Genomic DNA, 20,643 nt, shown 5'->3' with positions numbered 1-20,643 from the left:
TTATTTTTCTTATAACGGTCGCTATTATACCTACAAAATGAGATTTACTATTATTGTCTCGAATTTCAGTGATGTTGTGAAGGTAATGGCCCTTGAAATTCGAACTGAATACTTGACGACCTAAGCTCCTGTCAGCTCCTTTTCGAAACTGGGAAATGCCAGATTCAGATAAATTATGCAAGATAATCCGTTCAAAATATTTCAATTCATTTTTCTTGAAAAATTGGAAAGAGTATTTTAAGAAGTGACTATTTTTTGAGTGTTATTCTTTCAGAAGAATTGATCAACTCAAGCCAATGAATCCAATTTTAGTCAAGAAGGAACTTTATTGACGTTTTTACTAATTTTCAATCTTCAACTGACAAATCTTGTTCACAAAACAAATGAACACAAAATAAACATACAGAATGAGTATTCTAGAGTATTCAGTTGTTCTCTAGTTCCAATTTAAATATCTTCGTTACTGGTCGCTTGAATTTCGAGGTTGATGTTTCAACATTAACTACCCGGTTTCTCCCGTCATGTCCAGGATATATGCCGGTTATTCTGCCCAACTTCCAGTTATATCTAGGAGCTTGATCATCAACCAATATGACGATATCATTTAATGCTATGGGTTTATTATCTCTTGTCCATTTACTTCGCTTCGAAAAGGTAGTAGGTACTCTCTTGTCCAGCGATTCCAGAAAAAATCTGATAACACAACATTAATTGGTCCTTCTACACCTTTACCGAATCAACCTATTGAGACATGTCAAAAAATCGAAGAAGCGAGAGATTAGCGGAAAACGGGAAAAGGAAGCGATTTCTATCAGTAGTGAAAGGGAACAAGACAACATTTCTTCTCGTGGCTTACATTTGGAGCAGAGTAATGACATTGATGACAAAAACTCCACTTGTAAGTACTCACATGCAGACAGCAAGAACAAAATGTCACGGCAGGGTTCCATTCAAGAAAGGAAATCGATAAAGTCCAAAACTAGTAGCGCCCGTTCAGAAAAAGTAAAAAAAGAATTGATAATTCAGGCAGAAATCAAGAAGAAAGAATTGGAGCAGAAATTATTGAAGAAAGAACAAGAAATTCTCGACTTACAATTAGCCTTCAAATTGTCACAAATAAAATATGAATCTTCGGATGCATCAGTGGAAGATGAGTCTCCATCATTTGGATCAGGGTCAGTGATGAACAATGGTTCGAATGCTCAAAAATGGGTAAACGAGTTCACTTGGAATGGTAATGACACAAAAAATTGCACGCCTTCTGTACTCAGGTATGTGAACCATTTTCTACATTGTCACACGCAGAAATATATCCTACTCCTAAAATTGCAAACAACTGTCAAAATGACGTTAGGAAAAATTTCAATTCACGAGAAATGTCTAGTCAATCAATTGAAAATAATGACATAAAGAAAATTTTGACTAGACAGAGTGTTCCGAAAGACTTGCCGATTTTTAATGGGGATCCTACAGAGTGGCCCAATTTCATTCACCAGTTTGAAAATTCTACTGCTTTGTGTGGCTATTCAAAAGAGGAGAATCAAAGCAGGTTACAGACATGTCTTAAAGGTCCTGCCAAAAAAATAACACAAGCTGTTACAGATTATATATTTTGTTTATTTGTTTATCATTCAGTATATATTTTTTTGTTCCATTTAGTTACCTATGAATGAGATATGTTTATAAAAAAAAGTTGTTGATTTTCAAAAAAAGGTCAATAGACGTCAAAAAGTATAATTTGGTATTTTCTTGAAAAATAAAGTTTCTAAGGAAATTACATGGTCCTTTAACCGGATTAGACATCAAAATACATATAGTATTTACAGTCCACAAATACGTACTGAAAAGGAAACATATCGAAGAAGATCTCAGAGAAACAATGCTAGCAAGACCAATAATTTTGATGATTATGTTCGATGGCCGCTGGCATTAGAGAGTGATATTCAAATAATTCACGACAATGTTCAGTCAGAATCAAATATCTTCATGTCTTCGCATCAGCAAGGAGACGCAACTCAGGCGCTGGAAATTATCCAAACAGCTCTCATAGAAGAGCCGAAAGGTTCCGGATTTCATGTACAATCTAATAGAACTGGCAGTAGGGATGGAACAGATCCAGGATCAATCAGGTATCCATCAAAAGTATCAGATTCTACAAGAAAATCGGCAAGGAAATCAAATGAATCCAAGGTATCTTCAAAGAGGGTAGAAATTGAAAGGAAGCGTTTGGCGTTGGAGTCTGAGGTCGCGAGTACTGATAAAGAAAGCATGTTCAAAGGAGTACAAGAATGGGTTGATAAGTGTGAAGTGCATTCTGTTACTTTTTCACCAGAAATAACGAAAATTCAAAACACAAATATGTCACAGGAAAATGACATTTCAAAATTATGTCATGTTGTCGCCGATGCCATTAGAAGTGTTTCGAGGGGAAATTGTTCGAATAATCAAGCAATTGCTAAGGAACTCCCTTTTTTTGATGGCAAACCAGAAGACTGGCCGTTATTCATCAGTCAATTTAACAGGAAAACTAATATGTATCAATACTCAGAGGATGAAGTGATGCTAATGTTACAGAGGTGCCTAAAAGGGGAAGCTCTTGAAGCGGTAAGGAGTTTATTATTGCACCCTAAAAATATTATTCATGTTATTGAAACATTAGAAATGCGTTTTGGTCGTCCAGAATACGTCATTGGTTATTTGATTAACAAAACTCAGAATTTGCAATTTGTTAGAGATGGCGATTTTAATAATTTTGTTAAATTTTCATGTGACGTCAATAGCCTGGTGGCTACGTTGGAGCAATTTGAGGCAAGTAATCATTTGAATAATCCGTTTTCACTGGAGCAGTTGGTAGGAAAATTACCCAATAGTCTGAAATTACAATGGGGACAGAAGATGGTGCTAAAAGGAGGTAAGGTGAATTTGAAAGAATTTGGAATCTGGGCAAATGAATTATCTTCATGTGCATGTTACGTAAGTCAAAAACTTTCCCTACTACCAGTCACCATCAGAAAAAATGTAATAATTCAAGTTCGGAAAATATCTTGGTTGCTACAAATCAAGCAAACGATGACCCTAAATGCCTTTACTGTAATAAAACTGGTCATGAAATTTACAATTGTTCCATATTGAAAAATGATAGCATAGATATTCGTTGGTCAAAATTATACAAAACCAAAATTTGCTTCTGTTGTTTGAAAACTGGTCATTCAAATTGGTTTTGTAGATCAAAACAACGCTGCGGCTTTGAAGGATGCAAATTACGCCACCATACCCTTCTGCATAAAAGTAAAGTTTCTAATGAACTTTCTCATACTGAAAAAAATGATTAAAGTGTTCAAACAGTTTGTCTCACCAACAATAATTCTAAAGTTCTTCTCAGGATAGCTCTTATCAAAATTTATGGCCCAAAAGGGTATATAAATACTTATGCTCTGTTCGATGAGGGGTCAACCATATCTTTGATAGAAAGTCAGATCGCAGAACAACTAGGATTATCAGGAGAAATTTGTGCATGCAATGGGCTAAGAATATTGTTTCATATGATGAAGGTTCAAAATGTATCAATATGAAAATTTCTGGAGTTCATGAAGGGGGAAGAATCTTCCAAATGAGTGGTTTGAGAACAGTAACAAATTTGTCTTTACCTCCTCAAACCATCGTGATGGATAATTTCAAAGATTATGTACATCTTCAGGGACTACCTATTCAAGATATGGTAGATGCAAATCCTACTGTTTTCATAGGTCAGGACAATATCCATTTGACAGTAGCAAGAACAGTTTATCAGGGTTCTGAACATAGTCCAATTGCTACTAAAACTAATTTAGGATGGGTTATCCATGATAACACTTCAGAATCTGATCAAAATGTGTATAGCTTCCACATTTGTTCCTGCGATAACAATAATGAACTGAATCGTCTAGTCAGGGAATCTTTTAGTACCGAAACATTTGGCGTTTTCGTTATTAATAGAATTATTGACATTGCTCATAGAAGAGCCCTTGATATTTTGGAAAAAAAACCACAGTTTATTTAGAAAATGAAAAACGATATGAGACAGGGTTGATTTGGAAAAATGACAATGTAACTTTACCTGAAAGTAAATCAAATGCTATGAGAAGGTTGATTTGTATTGAGAAAAAAATGTTGAGGACAAAATCATATTTTGATCAGTACTGCAACAAAATCAGTGACTACTTAAAAAAGGGGTACATTCGAAAATTAGAAACTTCCAAGGCGATCGAACAAAATTCTCGCACATTTTGGTGTCGTAAATCCTAATAAGCCTAATAAGTTGAGACTTGTTTTTGACGCTGCCGCTAAGAGTAATGGTACCAGCTTAAATGAAAACCATCTGCAAGGTCCGGATTATCTGACTTTATTACCAGGTGTTCTGATGCGCTTTCGTCGATCGAAATGGGTTTTCTGTGGGGATATAACCGAGATGTTCCATAGAGTAAAAATTCGCAAGGAGGATAGATGTGTACAGCGGTTTCTTTGGCGAGATGGCGAGCAACATAGGCAGGTAGATGAATACGAGTTACAGGTGATGATGTTCGGTGCTTCTTGTTCTCCATGTTCCGCACAATATGTTAAAAATTTAAATGCCAAGCTATCGAAATATCCTGAATTGATTAAAGATGTCGAGAGAAATTTCTATGTTGATGACTATCTGGATTGTTGTGATACAGAGCAAGAAGCACTCTCAAAAATCGAAAGAATCATTGAACTTCATAAAAATTGTGGTTTCTATATTGTTAATTGGTCTTCAAATTCACCTTTGGTTATCTCAAAATACGGAAATGAACATGTTGAAAAATATTTCAATAAATCATCGTTGGACCGCATTTTAGGAGTATGGTGGGATGTGAAATCCGATTCGTTTACATTTAAAGTTGATTATCATAACGTTCCCAAAGAAATAACTGACGGTACGGTGATTCCTACAAAACGCCAAGTTTTGCAGTTGGTTATGTCGATTTTTGATCCCTTAGGCTTTCTCACATTCTTGTCTATCAAGGGAAAAATCATTCTACAGGTAATTTGGCGAAGTGGCATCGGATGGGACGATAAGATTCCAACAACAATCTTCCATAGATGGTTAGAATGGTTGAAAAGTTTAGAATTAATCTCTTCACTCAGGATTCCCCGATGCTACTCTCTCTCCCTCTTTCTACTGCTAATCTAAGGCCAGAGTAAGTCCCCTGAAGCCTATTTCAATTCCAAGGCTAGAGTTACAAGGTGCAGTGATGGGTAGCCGATTGTTATGCACGATATTGAAAGAAATTGATTTTCCTGTCGATAGTTCTTTTTTGTGGACAGATTCCAAAACAGTTCTGTGTTGGATCAAAGGTGATGGACGAAATTATAAACAATTTGTCGCACATAGAATCGGTGAAATACAAGATTTAACAGTTGCAACTCAATGGAAATATGTCCCTGGCAAATTAAACGTTGCTGATGAAGCAACAAGAATAAATTCATCGAATATTGACGCAAATTATAATAGTTGTTGGTTTTGAGGTCCTGATTTTCTGTAGAACTTGAATGATTCACCACCAGACTTCGATTTTTCAAATTATCATTTCAACGATGAAAATGAGAGAAAATCTGCCAAACATTTTGTTGGTTTCGTTGTTCCATCTTTTGACTACCTGCCAGAAGTACACCGGTTTACCAAATGGCAAAGACTTGTGAGAAGTGCAGCATGAGTATTAAGGTTTTGCAGACTTCTTCTAAGAAAACATCGTGGAAAAACCGGTATTCCTTCTGGAGAATTAACTATCCAGGAAATAGATGATGCAAAGAGATTGTGTCTCAAAAGAAGCCAAGAGGAGAGTTTTGGCAAGAAAATTGAATTACTTAAAGCAAAGGGTCAACTTGACAAAAAAGCTCGCTTTTTAATCTTTCAGCGTTCATTGATGATGACAAACTTCTTAAAATGCAAACTAGAATCAGCCAGGGTCTTTGTTTAGGTGAACCCGTAAAGAAACCGGTGATTTTAGATCCCAAAAATGCTACTGTTGATCTAATATTACAGCGTTTCCATGAAAAGAATCATCATCAGGAAAGGAAATGGTTTTAAATAATATACGTCAAAAATATTGGCTAATTAAAGGAAGACAAGCTGTAAAAAATATTTTTTATAGGTGTCGTTACTGTAAATTGAAAAAATCGAAACCAAATACACCGAAGATGGGAGATTTGCCATTGATGCGCCTCACACCAGGCTTAAAACCATTTGCTTATACTGGTATTGATTATTTCGGGCCCTTGTATGTCACAGTTGGAAGGCATAAAGAAAAACGTTGGGGAGTTCTTTTCACTTGTATGACAATTCGTGCAATTCATTTGGAAATCGCACACTCCCTCACTGCTGATGCTACAATAATGGCCATAAGGAGGATGATATCACGCCGGGGTCCCATCAGACGCCTTTATTCAGATAATGGCACAAATTTCAAGGGAGCAAACGAAGAACTTTTAAAATTGTACCATGAACTTGATCACCAGGAGCTAACTCGAAGAATGACAGAGATGGAGATAGAATGGCACTTCATTCCACCTGGTAGTCCACATATGGGTGGATGCTGGGAAAGGTTAATAGGCTCGGTCAAGAAAATTTTGGGGGTTACTTTAAAGGAAGAATCTCCTAAAGATGAAATTTCATTAACATTGTTCGCGGAAGCTGAGTATGCAGTTAATAGTAGACCATTAACTCATGTTTCAACCGATCCTTCCGATCCTCAGTGTTTAACGCCAAATCATCTTCTGATTGGTTCACCCTCAGAAAATCCATTTCCAACAAAATTCGAAGAACAAAACCTAAGGAAGCAGTAGAAGAAGTCTCAAAGACTGGCAGAGATATTTTGGTCAAGATGGATCAAGGAATATTTACCGACATTATCGAAGCGTGCAAAATGGATCAAGGATGATGAACCTGTTGCGGTTGGGGATGTAGTCGTTATTGCAGATAGTCACCTACCGAGAAATACTTGGCCACTAGGTAGAATCACGGCAGTATTTCTAGGAAAGGACAATTTTACAAGAGTAATCGAGGTGAAAACATCTACAGGGGTCTTCAAACGTCCTGTAACCAAAATCTGTAGGGTGGATGTTGAATTTGGTGAAAATTCTTAAGAACTTAAGGTTCTTAAGAACCTTAGGTGGGGAGAATGTTACAGATTATATATTTTGTTTATTTGTTTATCATTCAGTATATATTTTTTTGTTCCATTTAGTTACCTATGAATGAGATATATTTATAAAAAAAAGTTGATGTTGATTGTCAAAAAAAGGTCAATAGACGTCAAAAAGTATAATTTGGTATTTTCTTGAAAAATAAAGTTTCTAAGGAAATTACACAAGCATTATTAATACTTCCGCAAAATGTTGATAAAGTAATAGAATTATTGAAAAATAGATTTGATCGATCTGAACATATTATTACTTTATTACTCGATCGTTTGAGAAAATTTCCAATAATTAAGGAAGACAAATTAGATATTTTGATAGCATTTTCAGACGAAGTTGAAAATTTTGTATATACTGTCCAGTCATTGAAGGAGAATGAACACTTATGTAATCCTTTGCCATTACAAGAACTTCTGAATAAATTACCGACTTCTTACAAATTGAATTGGGTAGAATATATTACTGAGAAGACAGTAAAAAATAAACTTATTGAATTTTTTTCATGGTTAGGATCTAAAGCTAATGCAGCTTGTCAACTTCAAATTCCACAAGTTTCAGAATTCAAGGCTAATAAAGAAAATTACAGAAATAAAGATATCACTTTAGCCACAAAATTTGTTAGCAAAAAATGCATTTGCTCTAAAGATCAATTTCATGGTTTATTTTCATGTCATGTTTTCAAGTCATTTTCCGTTGATGAAAGATGGTCCTTTGCGACAAAGAATAGAATTTGTTTTTCTTGTCTGACACCTTTTCATGGTTTGAAAAATTGTAGAAGAAAAAAGATATGTATAGTAGATGGATGCAAGAGAGTACATCATGAGCTTTTACATAAAAATGAAGAGAATAGAGAAACACTCACTGATATTGAAACCAATTGTCATATTTCATCAAATAGACGAGTGCTACTGAAAATTTTACCAGTCTCTATTCGAATGGCAAAAAAGAAATTGATACATATGCTCTTTTGGACGATGCTAGTACCATAACTTTAATTGATAAAGATCTTGCTGATGATTTGGATCTTGATGGTCCTCAAATGTCTTTATGTATCCAATGGACAAATAATCAGACAGAAGAGCAGGACGACTCAAGAATTGTTACTTTCAAAATATCGTCAAAAACGTGTAATTCTAATTCGAATTTTTATTTGAGGCATGTTCGAACGATCAAAAATCTTTCATTGCGAAAACAAACTGTCGATTTTGATCAGATTTCTTTGAAATATCCTTATTTTGACAACAAAATACAATCTATGATCGATGTACGTCCTAAAATTTTGATTGGTCAAGACAATTGGCCATTGTTGGTAAGCAAGAAAATAGTTTCGGGGCCTTGGCATTGACCCGACCTCACGAAAACATTGTTAGGTTGGGTAGTTCACGGAAATTTACATCATAGCAATGGTGATATGAATAAATTTGTTTGTTTTGTGGATTTGAAAGAAAAAGATGAATTAGACATTCTCCATGACCTGATCAAAGAACAATAGAAAATGGAATCATTTCCTACTTCAAGACAATCTTTATCCAGAGAAGACATTAGAGCTCAAGAGATCATGGATTCTACAATGCGGAGAAAGGTGACACGTTTGAAACAGGACTGCTTTGGAAAAAGAGTAATCATCATTTACCGGAAAGAAAAAAAAAATGCCATAAGAAGACTCGTTTGTACGGAAAGGAGAATGCACAAAGATGAAGAATTCAGTCGAATGTATTGCGAAAAGTTTGAAGACATGATTAAGAAAAATTATATATCGACGGAAAAATCTGGTATTTGCCACACTTCGGTGTCATGAATTCAAACAAACCCAATAAATTACGAATCGTATTTGATGCCTCTTCGAAAACTAATAATAATTCCTTAAACGACTTTCTGCTGACAGGACCGGATTTGTACAATTCACTCCAAACAATTCTTCTGAATTTTAGAATAAAAAAATATGCTTTTTCAGCAGACATCAAAGAAATGTTTTTGAGAGTGAATGTCCGGAAAGAAGACAGATCAGCACAGAGATTTATACAGAGGAATGCGAAGAGATGATGATCCAGATATATATGAAATAAATGTGGTATTTTTTGGTTCATCATGTGGCCCGTGTTCAGCCCAGGAGGCCAAGAACAGAAATGCCAAAGAATTCCAAGAAGAATATCCTGAAGCGGTCAAAGCCATCATCAATGATCATTATATGGATGATTAACTTGGGGGAGCAGATAGTGTCCAGGAGGCAAAACAATTGATAAGGGACGTACTATATGTACATAGTAAAGGTGGATTCACTATATGTAATTGGATTTCCAATAACCCGATTTTATTTCAAGACATAGATGACTCACTATTGGCCAAATTTGACGAAAATTTGAATTCTTCAGAGGAAAGAATTTTGGGTATATGGTGGAACCCCAAAAACCCCAATTCAAAACAAAATTCCATAAAATTGACAAAAATTTATTGGAAGGTAACAGAAGACCGACAAAACGAGAAGTACTCAATATCGTCATGTCAGTCTTCGATCCCCTCGGATTTCTCGCAAACTTTTTGATACAAGGTAAAATCATATTACAGAATACATGGAGAAGTCAGATAGGATGGGACGACGAAATACCAGACAGTTTGATTATCAAATGGGAGAAATTCATACAAGATTTGAGGAAAGTCGATGATTTTAAATTGTCAAGACAATATTGTGAAATGAATAGGTCCGATTCTGAAATTCAGCTTCATATCTTCTGTGATGCCTCTGAAAATGCGTATGCAAGTGTCGCATATTTGAGATGGTCTGGAAAAGATGGCATTAAAGTTTGTTTTTTGAACGCAGGAACCAGAGTATCACCAATAAAACCACTATCTATACCAAGACTTGGACTACAGGCAGCATTAATTGGATCACGGCTGGGTTGCAGCTTAAAAAGCGTTTTGAACTTAAAAATTGATGATACAATATATTGGACTGACTCGAAAACAGTATTATATTGGATTTGATCGGAAGCTCGACGCTTCAAAATGTTCGTAGCGCAACGTTTGGGAGAAATTCAAGAGCTTGTGATTGGAGATATATTGGAACAAAAGAAAACGTGGCAGATGAAGCAACAAAGCAGTACTTGAAGATGGATTTTTCTACTGACTGTAGGTGGTTAAAGGGACCAGAATTTTTGTACATAACCACAAAATTTTGGCCTGTTGAAGAAAAATTCAGTACAAATAATAATGGACAAAAAGTAGACATAGAAGAAAATAATGTACTGGTTCATGTAGATATGAACGATAAAGGAAATGTAGTTACCACTGATCCAAATAAATTCTCTAAGTGGCAAAAATTATTGAGATCAACCGCTTGGATATATAGATTCATACAAAATTGTAAAACAAGAGCAAAAACTTCAGGTGAATTAGAAGTATCAGAATTAAATCAAGCTGAGAAAAATCTACTTAGCAGATGTCAGGAGGAAACATTCAATGAAGAAATGAAATCTTTGAGAATTCATAGCATTGTGAAAAATACGAGTCGCCTGTATACATTGGATTGTTTCCTTGATGAAGAAGGCTTGAACAGATTGGGTGGAAAATTAAATAACTCCAAACATTTAGATGAATATGTGAAAAGACCATGATTTTAGACCCGAAACACAAAATTACGAAACTGCTTATATTTTATTATCATGAGAAGTTCAATCACCATGGACAAGACACTGTATTCAATAGCATGAGACAAAAGTTTTGGATACTACGTATGCGACAAGCTATCCGCAGTTGCTGGGCAATAACTGCCAAAAGTGTAAGAACAGGAAATCCTTGCCGAAACCTCCGATTATGGGACAGCTTCCAACATGTAGAATAGAACGGACAGTGAGACCTTTTATAAAAACCGGAGTTGATTATTTTGGACCTCTTTTAGTTTCAGTCAAGAGAAGTCGGGAGAAGCGATATGGGGTGTTATTCACTTGTATGGTGACACGAGCAATTCACTCAGAGATTGCACACGACCTGAGCACGGAAGGTTTTATTCATGTTTTTCGACAATTTGGTAGTAGACGAGGTTTTCCGCAAGAGATGTATAGTGACAATGGAGGGGATTTTGAAGACAGTAACAGAGAACTTCAAAAAGGTTTGGAATCGTTTGACCAAAATAAAATAAAAGAATTTTGTACGCTGAAAAATGTGAAGTGGTTTTTCAACCCGCCATTAGCTTCTTTCATGGGTGGATCTTGGGAGAGTTTGATAAAATCTACCAAGAAAAATGTGTCGGAAGTTCTTACAACAAGATACCCTCAGGAATATGTTTTAAGGACAGTATTTGCAGAAGTTGAGAATATTTTGAACTCGAGACCACTTACCCATGTACCCAATGATCCAGATGATATGGAGGCTCTAACTCCAAATCATTTCTTGATTGGAACTTGTTATTCAGCGTTACCTTGTGCTGAAACTGATGAAAGGGATTTGTGTTTATTGAACAAATGGAAGGCAGCACAAAAGCTCACAGATTTATTTTGGCAAAGGTGGGCTAAAGAATATCTACCATCTCTTGCAAAACGAGGTAAACGGCACCAGCAGAGAAGAAATGTCAAAATAGGGGATATTGTCCTATTTTATGACCCAAATAGTCCACGGAACATTTGGCTGAAAGGAAGAATTACAAATGTTCACCCTGGTTAGGATGGCAAAATCAGAGTGGTTGATCTACACTTTGCATACTTGATGTATTCAAAGAGAAGTCTCCCGAGAATAATCAGATTTGAAGTAATTTCTTTCATTCGAATCAATTACTGCGGGAGAGAATGTTCAGTATTTGTATTCATTATTATTTGTTTACTCTCTCATTTACCCTGTATATAATTATATTTAGTTTGATGTTCAGTTGTTGTAACTAAAACAAAGAGAATAAAAAAAAACTTTTTTGACTGACATTGAATTTTAATATTTCGTTCTTCGAGACCGGATTTAACTTAGATATTCCAGGTAAAACACAACAGCCAGTGCAGCATTCCTAAAAGAATTTTGACAGTTTTCGAAAAAGTTCCGTAAAACTATTTTTCCAATTATACGATTTCATTCGAAATGGGTCACGGTCTCAATGATTGATGAAAATTTCAAATCGATATTTCGTTTTCTTCCAGAGTTATGGTGAGCCACACTTTTGCGGACGACAGGCGAACTACAGACAAACGGACAAACAGATAGGACACAGGCAGCGACAAAAATTCATTCCAATATTACTTACTCATTTGTAAACCACTCTCTTCAAATTTATACTCAAAAAGGCGCACCACCATTATTAATCAATAACCTCTCGATATACCGTAGGGTGAGTAATGTAATGTTTATTCACCAAATACGAATAGAAGTTATACATGTTTCTAACATATAATATACATATACATATGAATGGACAGGGTAATCACTGATGCTGGATTGGGTTCAGCTTGTGCGTGATGATGATGTGTTGAATTTTTTCTATATATAAACATGTATAATTGCAGATATTTATGTAATGTGTGAAGAAATAACTTGTAAATAGACTTAATGGAAAAGTAGAAATTGAACGAATATAAAAAAAATATTAAATATTAAAATCTACATATTACATAATAACATAATATAAAATTATGAGTAACGATATTTATATATGTAGATAAGCACTTTGAAAAGATATCATATAATAATTACTAGTAAAATACACACAACTTCAGAAAACGTGAGTATATAATATAAAAGCTGATGAAAACGACACTAAAAAATGTAAATGTAGAAGTTGAAAGAATATAAGATAACATACTAATATAAAGTATTGGAAAAATTAAATGGAGATGAAATCTGCATATTACATAATAACATATAAAAATACGAGTAAGAATATTTATAATTGTAGATAAGCACTTTGAAAAAAATATCAAATAATAATAACTAATAACATACAAAGTTCAGAAAACTGTTGGAGTGATCATTAGGTCTACGTGTTACTGGTATGATCTGTATGTTCAGAGTAGAAAGGACATCAGTCGGTATGAATTGGGTAGAGTCTGCCACATTCACAATGAAAATCTGTATATTTCTTCCATTTTACGTACATGTATCAATAAATGACATGGTTAAAAAAGAAAGTGGGATTCAATATATGTAAAACTTTGATCTTTTTCTAAGACAAGCGATGTTGAACCGTGGGGAAGGCTGCTAGAGAGAGATCCGAGATCAAGGACCGGATCCTCAAATGTCATCAACAAAGTAGAATTTCAGCAATGGGAGATCAAAGAGCAACTGGATCATAAAACATTTCCAACCCACTCAAGCTCCAAGAAACAAAAACTTCAAGTAGTCTGCAGACACCACACCTTACCAATCCATAACTCCATGCAACGTGAGAAGAATTCGAGACATTTCATCGAGATTTTGGATACAATCAAAATCACGAATACAAGACCATTTCGTAAGCTTCGACGTTTCTACATGCACTTCAAAAAATCGATGCAAGTTCCTACCAGTCAAGTGAAATGCTTATTGAAAAGTTCGAAGAAGTTGGTATTGCTACAAAACAATGACGTGATGATGCTCACGATTTAAAAGTTGAAACAGCGATTGAAAAATTAATTATCATACTACAATAATTATCATTGGCGAAGACATAGATCTGTGTTACTTCTCATAGCACGCACACAAATAATTGATCAGCCTACATCATTTTTTTAAACCAGAAAAAACAATGTTGAAACGAAAATTTACTCGACTGATAGTCTCAACAAGTATCCACATCGTAAGAAAAATATTATATTTCTACATGACATGATCAGATGTGATACAACTTCAGTTCTTTTTCGAAAAGAAATGAAGAAATGTAGTCATGAAGATGTTTGTACAAAGACGCGATTTAAACAATTCTGCAGAAATATTCCAACAAGAAAATTGCACTCGAGATGTCATTATCAATGTTGAAATACATTTTCTACTAGCAGTGTACGGTGCTCCAAAATCAGAACATTCGATAGATATTTACAGATACTGTAGCTTTGCTAAACTAACAAAACAAAGCACAGCTGTGAAATTTCCATTATTACCACCTACTTCTTCAGCAGCTCAACAGCATGTTAATAGAGTATATTATCAAATACAAACCTGGCTAGGAATAGAAATTGATCCAGAATAGTGGAGTTGAAAAATAATATACAACAGCCAATAACAACTGCATTCCCACCAGCACCCGATGATCTACTGAATATAATCTTTTGTAATTGTACAGAAGGTTGTGACGGCAAAAAAGATGTTCAAAAGTTTGTGGACATTGCCATTGCCAGTCATACTTGAACCATAATGATAATGATGAAGATGTCGATTTGAATATAGCAATAAGACCACTCGACGTTTTATCAGCATCTGTTGATGATATAAAAACTTAAGATATCGACAATGAATGACAAAAAAATTACAAAGTAAAGTTTATTTTTTCTGTATTTTTCAGTATTCAAATAATGAATTATTCAGTTCACTAGCAAGAAAACAATTGTTTTTTTAAGAAAAAATTGATCCTGTTACCCAACCAACCTTTTTTCTAAAAAAAAATTCACTCTTAAATAAAAAACCCCCTATTACAAAAAAGATTTTAATATTATAACATTCAGCACTTCCAAAATACAAATCATGAAATTATCAAAACAACAACAAAAATTAATTGGCGCTCTGGGGCGGCTTCATTAATTCCAGTGGCGCATTTACTTTTTCAACTGCAGGAAACCCCAGGAAAACCTGCAGCTCCACATAATCTGAATATCTTGATCTGCCAATGTCCTCTCTCTCTCTCATAAAACAAAATGTAGGGTGTCTCCAGAGGCTCCAATAAATTCAATCCATCGCCAGAACACTTAGTGACATGACTATCGTTAAACTTAAACCAGTACGTTCCGTCTTTGACAAAGGCGTAATAATGACCAGATTTAACGCCAGAACCACAGTGAACACTGACTGCATTAAGATTATAATAGTGGTCTTCTAGATTGATGTGTTCATCTATGATAATAACTTCATCATTGACATCATAATTGATGAAATGAAAACTATTGACTATGGGTAATTTGTATCCTAATTGTAATCTGTTTCAAACCTTCAGGAGTTTGGTGCTTCCGTCAGAGGTTGAGTCACGTTTGAAGATCATCAGTGTTGTTATTAGATTGACTGGTGCCTCAGCTATATTTATTTTCTCATAACAGTCAGTTAGTTTGGCGCATTTTTGGCAATACAGTCGATCATCACCTGTTTAAAGTTCAATTCTCATATGATTTAACAAGCTTTGCACGTACTGGTTATTGGTCATATTAGGAAACGCTAGTTAAATTTCCAGAAATTCACATACGATTTTGCTACCTCTTAACATTCACTACAAAGTAAACAAGTGAGGATTTTTCCAGCAGAAGATTTTCAAACAGAAGACGAGATAGACTGTACGGAATCATTCAATGCAGAGAGGTCAGAAGTATTGATTCTGCTATTGTTTTGCTCAAGAAGAGTATTCAATAAGAACCCCAAGAATTCGGAACAATCCTCTTGTTGACCTAACGAGTATCTAGTGGACTTCAAAGCTCCAGGAAATCGGTTGGAGGGAAAGATGATACATTCTAATGAAACTGCAGCTGCATAAACAGGTGTTTGAGTTTGGTGTGAAAGTAAGAAACATTCTCGTTCTTGTTCATCATTAAAACCTCGTTCTTGAAATTCTTCGTCATGAACAACACTTGTAAACTGCTATTCATGTAGCAATTGTTCCCTAAATTATCTAATCCAATTTTTTTCTCACGATTATGACAACTCTCTACTGATTCGTAAGGAAGAACATGTTTCACAGAACCTGCTTAAGAACTATTTCTCAAGCTGCAATCGATCCTCCCAAATGATGAACGGTTTCGTAGAGGAATCGATTCGGCTCTTGCTTCATGAAGCTCTTCCATTGAAAGGGAACCAGAACCACGAGGACTGCAACTTATATTTGGGGGGCAAGAATGACCTGAGTCCATTGACCGCACCTATTACATATCTTGGATAATGCCTACGGGGAAAACTATGTAGAAAACTTGCCTTGCATGCTACCTCGAAGGTGGTAAGAAAACGAGTGCATGGTCAGAATGTAGTCGCTTTCTCAGCACCCCACTACAAAATAGTTTATTTTACAGAAAAATGCAAAAGAGTTTTTGTAGATAATTTGACGACCAATAATTTTTATAATGACCTCTATTGGCCTCCGAGTAATAGGTCGCGAGATATTTTCGAAAAACTGTTTTTTTTTGACCTACTGACCTTCATTACTTTTTTTGCCGGTACGATATCAATGTCGATTTTTCACATCTTTATTATAACGCCGTAATAAACGTGTAGGAAAATTCAACTCAATAGGAATTTTTCCACAAGTGAAACCTAAAATCACTGTTTTATAGCCCCAATGCCCATAGCCACCTTATTCTGGTATCATCTGTCATGAAAAGTAAATGTTAGCACAAACACTCGAAACATTTCGAATGGTTTGTTTTATTTATTTATTCAAGTCTGCAAGAATTGGTATTTAGTATATGCATTGAATATATTGGAGCCTCTGGAGACACCCTACATTTTGTTTCATAAGAGAGAGGACATTGGTACATCAAGATCTTCAGATGATGTGGTGCTGCAGGTTTTTCCGGGTTTTCCTGCAGCTGAAAAAGCAAATGCGCCACTGGAATCAATGAAGTCGCCCCGGAGCGCCAATTAATTTTTATTGCTGTTTTTATTTTTATTGTTGTTTTAATAAAAAGAAAATCACAGAATTAAAAAAAAAGTCTATAATTCAAAACGCAATAGTTAAATGTCATAAATTGAAAGGGTATATTTTAAATTTCATATTTTTTCAATGTATACCAGCGAGGCGACGTCAAATATTAATCAAGTTTATCCAAGAGTAAAGTACCCTTTTTGTTTAAATTGGTGAATTTTTACTAAAAATGTTATGCATTGTAAATGAAATAGGTAATGTTCATTTGACTAATAGTAGATATACGAGTTTTTTCTCTATTTGGGTATTGTATTCAAATATTTTTCAAATGGCTGTAAAAGAAACACTATTTTAGGTTACTCGAGTAATCGGAAAGTTGTATTTTCTTTTTAGAACACTTTTATTAGCTTCACTTGTATGTTTGTTCGTAACCGACTCCTTTGGACTCGATTTTGACTAACTTCAAACATACATATGTATTTTAAATTTCGTACAATTATCAAGAATCGGTGATAATACAATAATTTTTTCAAGTTTATCTCATTATCCTGATCAGGATCGCCAGGATTAAATAATTTCCTCACACAGTCTCTGTGTGAGAGCAAGTGAGACAACCACACTGTCTGCGTATGCGTATATATTTTAAAAATAAAACAAATGGGCTTGAAATAACAAGCCAAACTAAAAAGTGGAAAATAGTTTAAAAAACTAAAAAACACGCTCTAATAGCAGAAAAACTAAAATATAATTCGAAACTAATTTAAGATTGCGTACAACATCATAAGCCTATGACTTGATATAACTGATGACTTTTAATAGGTCTGAAATCAGAATAAATCTATTTACAAAAAAATGTATTATGTTGTAAAAAAGCTTGGTGTGCTGAATATCCGTTGTTATAAATGCTAGATTGGGAGCTGTTTGCCTGATTGGAGCCATAATAAAAATATAATTCAAAGCAATTCCACCCTTTTTTACAACAATAATAAATAGATTTACTCTGATTTTAAACTTATTAAAAGTCATCAGTAACATCAAGCCATAGGAATTATTATCGATGTTGAACACAATCTTAAATTAGTTTCGAATTATTTTTAATTTTTTGGTTTGTGTTACTATTGAAAGCATGTTTTTTAGTTGTTAAAATTGTTATTTATTCCAGATTATCTGCAATACAAAAAAATGAAAGCAAACAATAAATTACTGAACACATAAAAGCGATTCTTCACAATTAGGTTTAGAAAGAAATGGAATTAATTCACATAAATTAAAAATTGACAGATGAAAAATGTGCCAATGAAAATACGAAGTTTAATTTCCCCTCGTATCACCTGAGAAAATGGATTTTCAATGTAATTTTGACATGTACAGTGTTTTCATAAATATAATATTCAATAAGAATGTTAATAATTTCATTAATGATTAGTTTTTTTAATTATAAACCCAAAATATTTATTACTTTTGAACTTCGATTGAAATTTTCAATACTTTCTAAGGAAATCACGTTTTATTGTATCACATACCTGAACAGGTTTCCTGTTCTAATCAGGCATACCTGAGATATTCAATTTTTGCTGAAAACTGAGAAGTCGTCATATGATGGATTTGACAGATGAAAATCCATAACTAACGTATTCAAAAAACATTTTATTGTGTGATTTTCACTTATCGATTTTACAAAAACGCAACACGTGTTTCGCAATAAAATGGCTTATTCGGGAGTATCTTTATTAACTGATTCTACATATTCATTGCTTAATTTACCTTATTCTACAATTTGAAGTACCTGCATTTCAAGTACCTGATTTTTACCCGAGTTTGTAATGAATTAAATTACCTGAGCTTATTTATGTCCCAGTTTCCACATTTGAAAAAATATTCAGTAACGGGGAGTTATTCAATTCTAATTGATCATTCAGAAAATTTACCTGAATTCCTGAATCTATTGATTTCTAAACGTTCTAGAAGATTGAGTTTCAAAATTTTCTCTTCTAAATGTAACAAATCATAATAATGATTAAACTCATGTCCTTCGGCTAAAAAGTGGTCTGCAAATGTGGAATTGGTCTTTCTGTTTACAAAACTACTTCTATGCTCTTTAATTCTTCCGGAAAATGTTCTCCTTATTTCGGCATTATACAATTTTGGGCAAGAGCCACACAAGTCAGCTCATATACTCCTGATCTATCCGGCTCAGAATTTTTGTCTTTATTGTTTTTAATAAATTTACTTAGACTATTATTCGTTCTATAGGCTACGTTTACGGATTCTTTCTTCAAAAAACCGGCAATATCATTGCTTTATTCACCCAAATATGACAATATCCTATAACTGACATTATCGCAACTTGAATTTGGGTAGACCAGGTCCATGGCTTGCATTTGTAGTTTTTTTTTTGGAAAGAATGGAGTCTAATATCTACCTTAAAAACCATTGTTAACCGGGATTTGTTTGATCAAACTCAGCTGTGTCTGGAAATTACTCTCAGACGGTGGAATATTCAATAGTCTGTGAAGTATATATTGAATGTAGCAACTTCATGCTGGTAAGGGTGTATGGATGAATTATGTATGATAATATCCGTGTACGATGGTTTGTGGAAAATTGTAACTTCATGTTTATTGTTATTTTTCGTAATGGTTAAGTCAAGGTAATTCATTGAATTATTTACCTCCCTCTCAGTGGTGAATTTTATTGACAAGTGGATGGAATTGACATATTCAATGAACTTTCCCAATTGCCTACCTGTACCAGTGAAACAGACTAAGATATCACTACGTATCTGTACCAGTACAAGAAACTATTAGTTGACTGATTATTATGGATTTCATATTCTATGTTATCCATGAAAATTTCAGCCAGCAAGGGACTCAAAGGGTTCCCCATTATTAGTCCTTCATTGCATGAATAGATTTTTTCGTCAAACTGCAAATAATTTTGAGATAGGCAATTAAAAAGTAAATCTAAAATTTCCTGTTTTGTCAGTAAATTCACGTGGTTTTTGTCTAAGAGACACTCAACCAGTCCAAATGTTTCAATTGACGGAATACTGGGAAATTTATTTTGGACATCGAACGGAATTAATTTTGCGGAAGAATTACGTTTTTAGTACTGTCCACTAATTGATAAGAATTATTTATACTGAATTTCGGCTTGAAATTGGTATACGTTTGAATCAATTGTATAAGCATTTCTAAGATTTTTACGGTAGGTGCCGTTACAAACGACACCACTGGTCTAATCGGGAAGTTAGTTTTGTGTATTTGAACAAGAGAATACAGTTTTGGTGGTTGTGAATTGATGATCAATGCTCTACCTTTATCCTTTCCAGTCATAACCAATTCTATGGTTTTAAGGGTTTCCTAAACCTTTTACTAGTACATAGTTGTAGGGTCATTCCTCAGAATCTCGTAGCTCCCTGAATTAAGGAAACCATGGGTTTTTCCTACGTAGTCATTTTTATGTAATGCACAAACCGTTCGACCTTTATCTGCTCTCGTAAAAATCACTTTTTGCTTAATTTATTTTGCAATTTCAATGTCTCCATTAGACTGAATTTGATCAACAAGTTCAGAATTCAAAATATTTGCCGCGACATGTTTATTATAATTACAAGTACCTCTCAGAGACAGCTCCGTTTCTATACCTAAACATTCTATGGTCGTCGAATTAATATATGGTTTTATTTTATGACTGAGGCCTTTTTCTAACAACCTCGTTTA

The 20,643-nt window shown here is 34.4% G+C and overlaps 1 protein-coding gene and 1 long non-coding RNA gene across 4 annotated transcripts in view; both read right to left on the bottom strand.

Annotated features, from left to right (window-relative positions):
* LOC111508614 (maternal embryonic leucine zipper kinase) overlaps positions 1–20,643 on the bottom strand; it is a 177,806-nt gene that overhangs the window by 101,839 nt on the left and 55,324 nt on the right. The gene's annotated exons all lie outside the window — the stretch shown is intronic.
* LOC141480982 (uncharacterized) lies at positions 307–1,397 on the bottom strand. The gene is made up of 2 exons (XR_012464681.1): positions 1,094–1,397; positions 307–693 (listed from the first exon to the last, which is right to left on the bottom strand). It is a non-coding gene; the product is annotated as an uncharacterized lncRNA (long non-coding RNA).

Source organism: Leptinotarsa decemlineata, unplaced genomic scaffold (genome assembly GCF_025532065.1).
Source record: "Leptinotarsa decemlineata unplaced genomic scaffold, Ldec_3_MD MMD2_tig00000035_RagTag_RagTag, whole genome shotgun sequence".
Taxonomy (NCBI): domain Eukaryota; kingdom Metazoa; phylum Arthropoda; class Insecta; order Coleoptera; family Chrysomelidae; genus Leptinotarsa; species Leptinotarsa decemlineata.
Note: the sequence above shows the minus strand (reverse complement) of the source record. Positions and strands in the feature narration are given on the sequence as shown.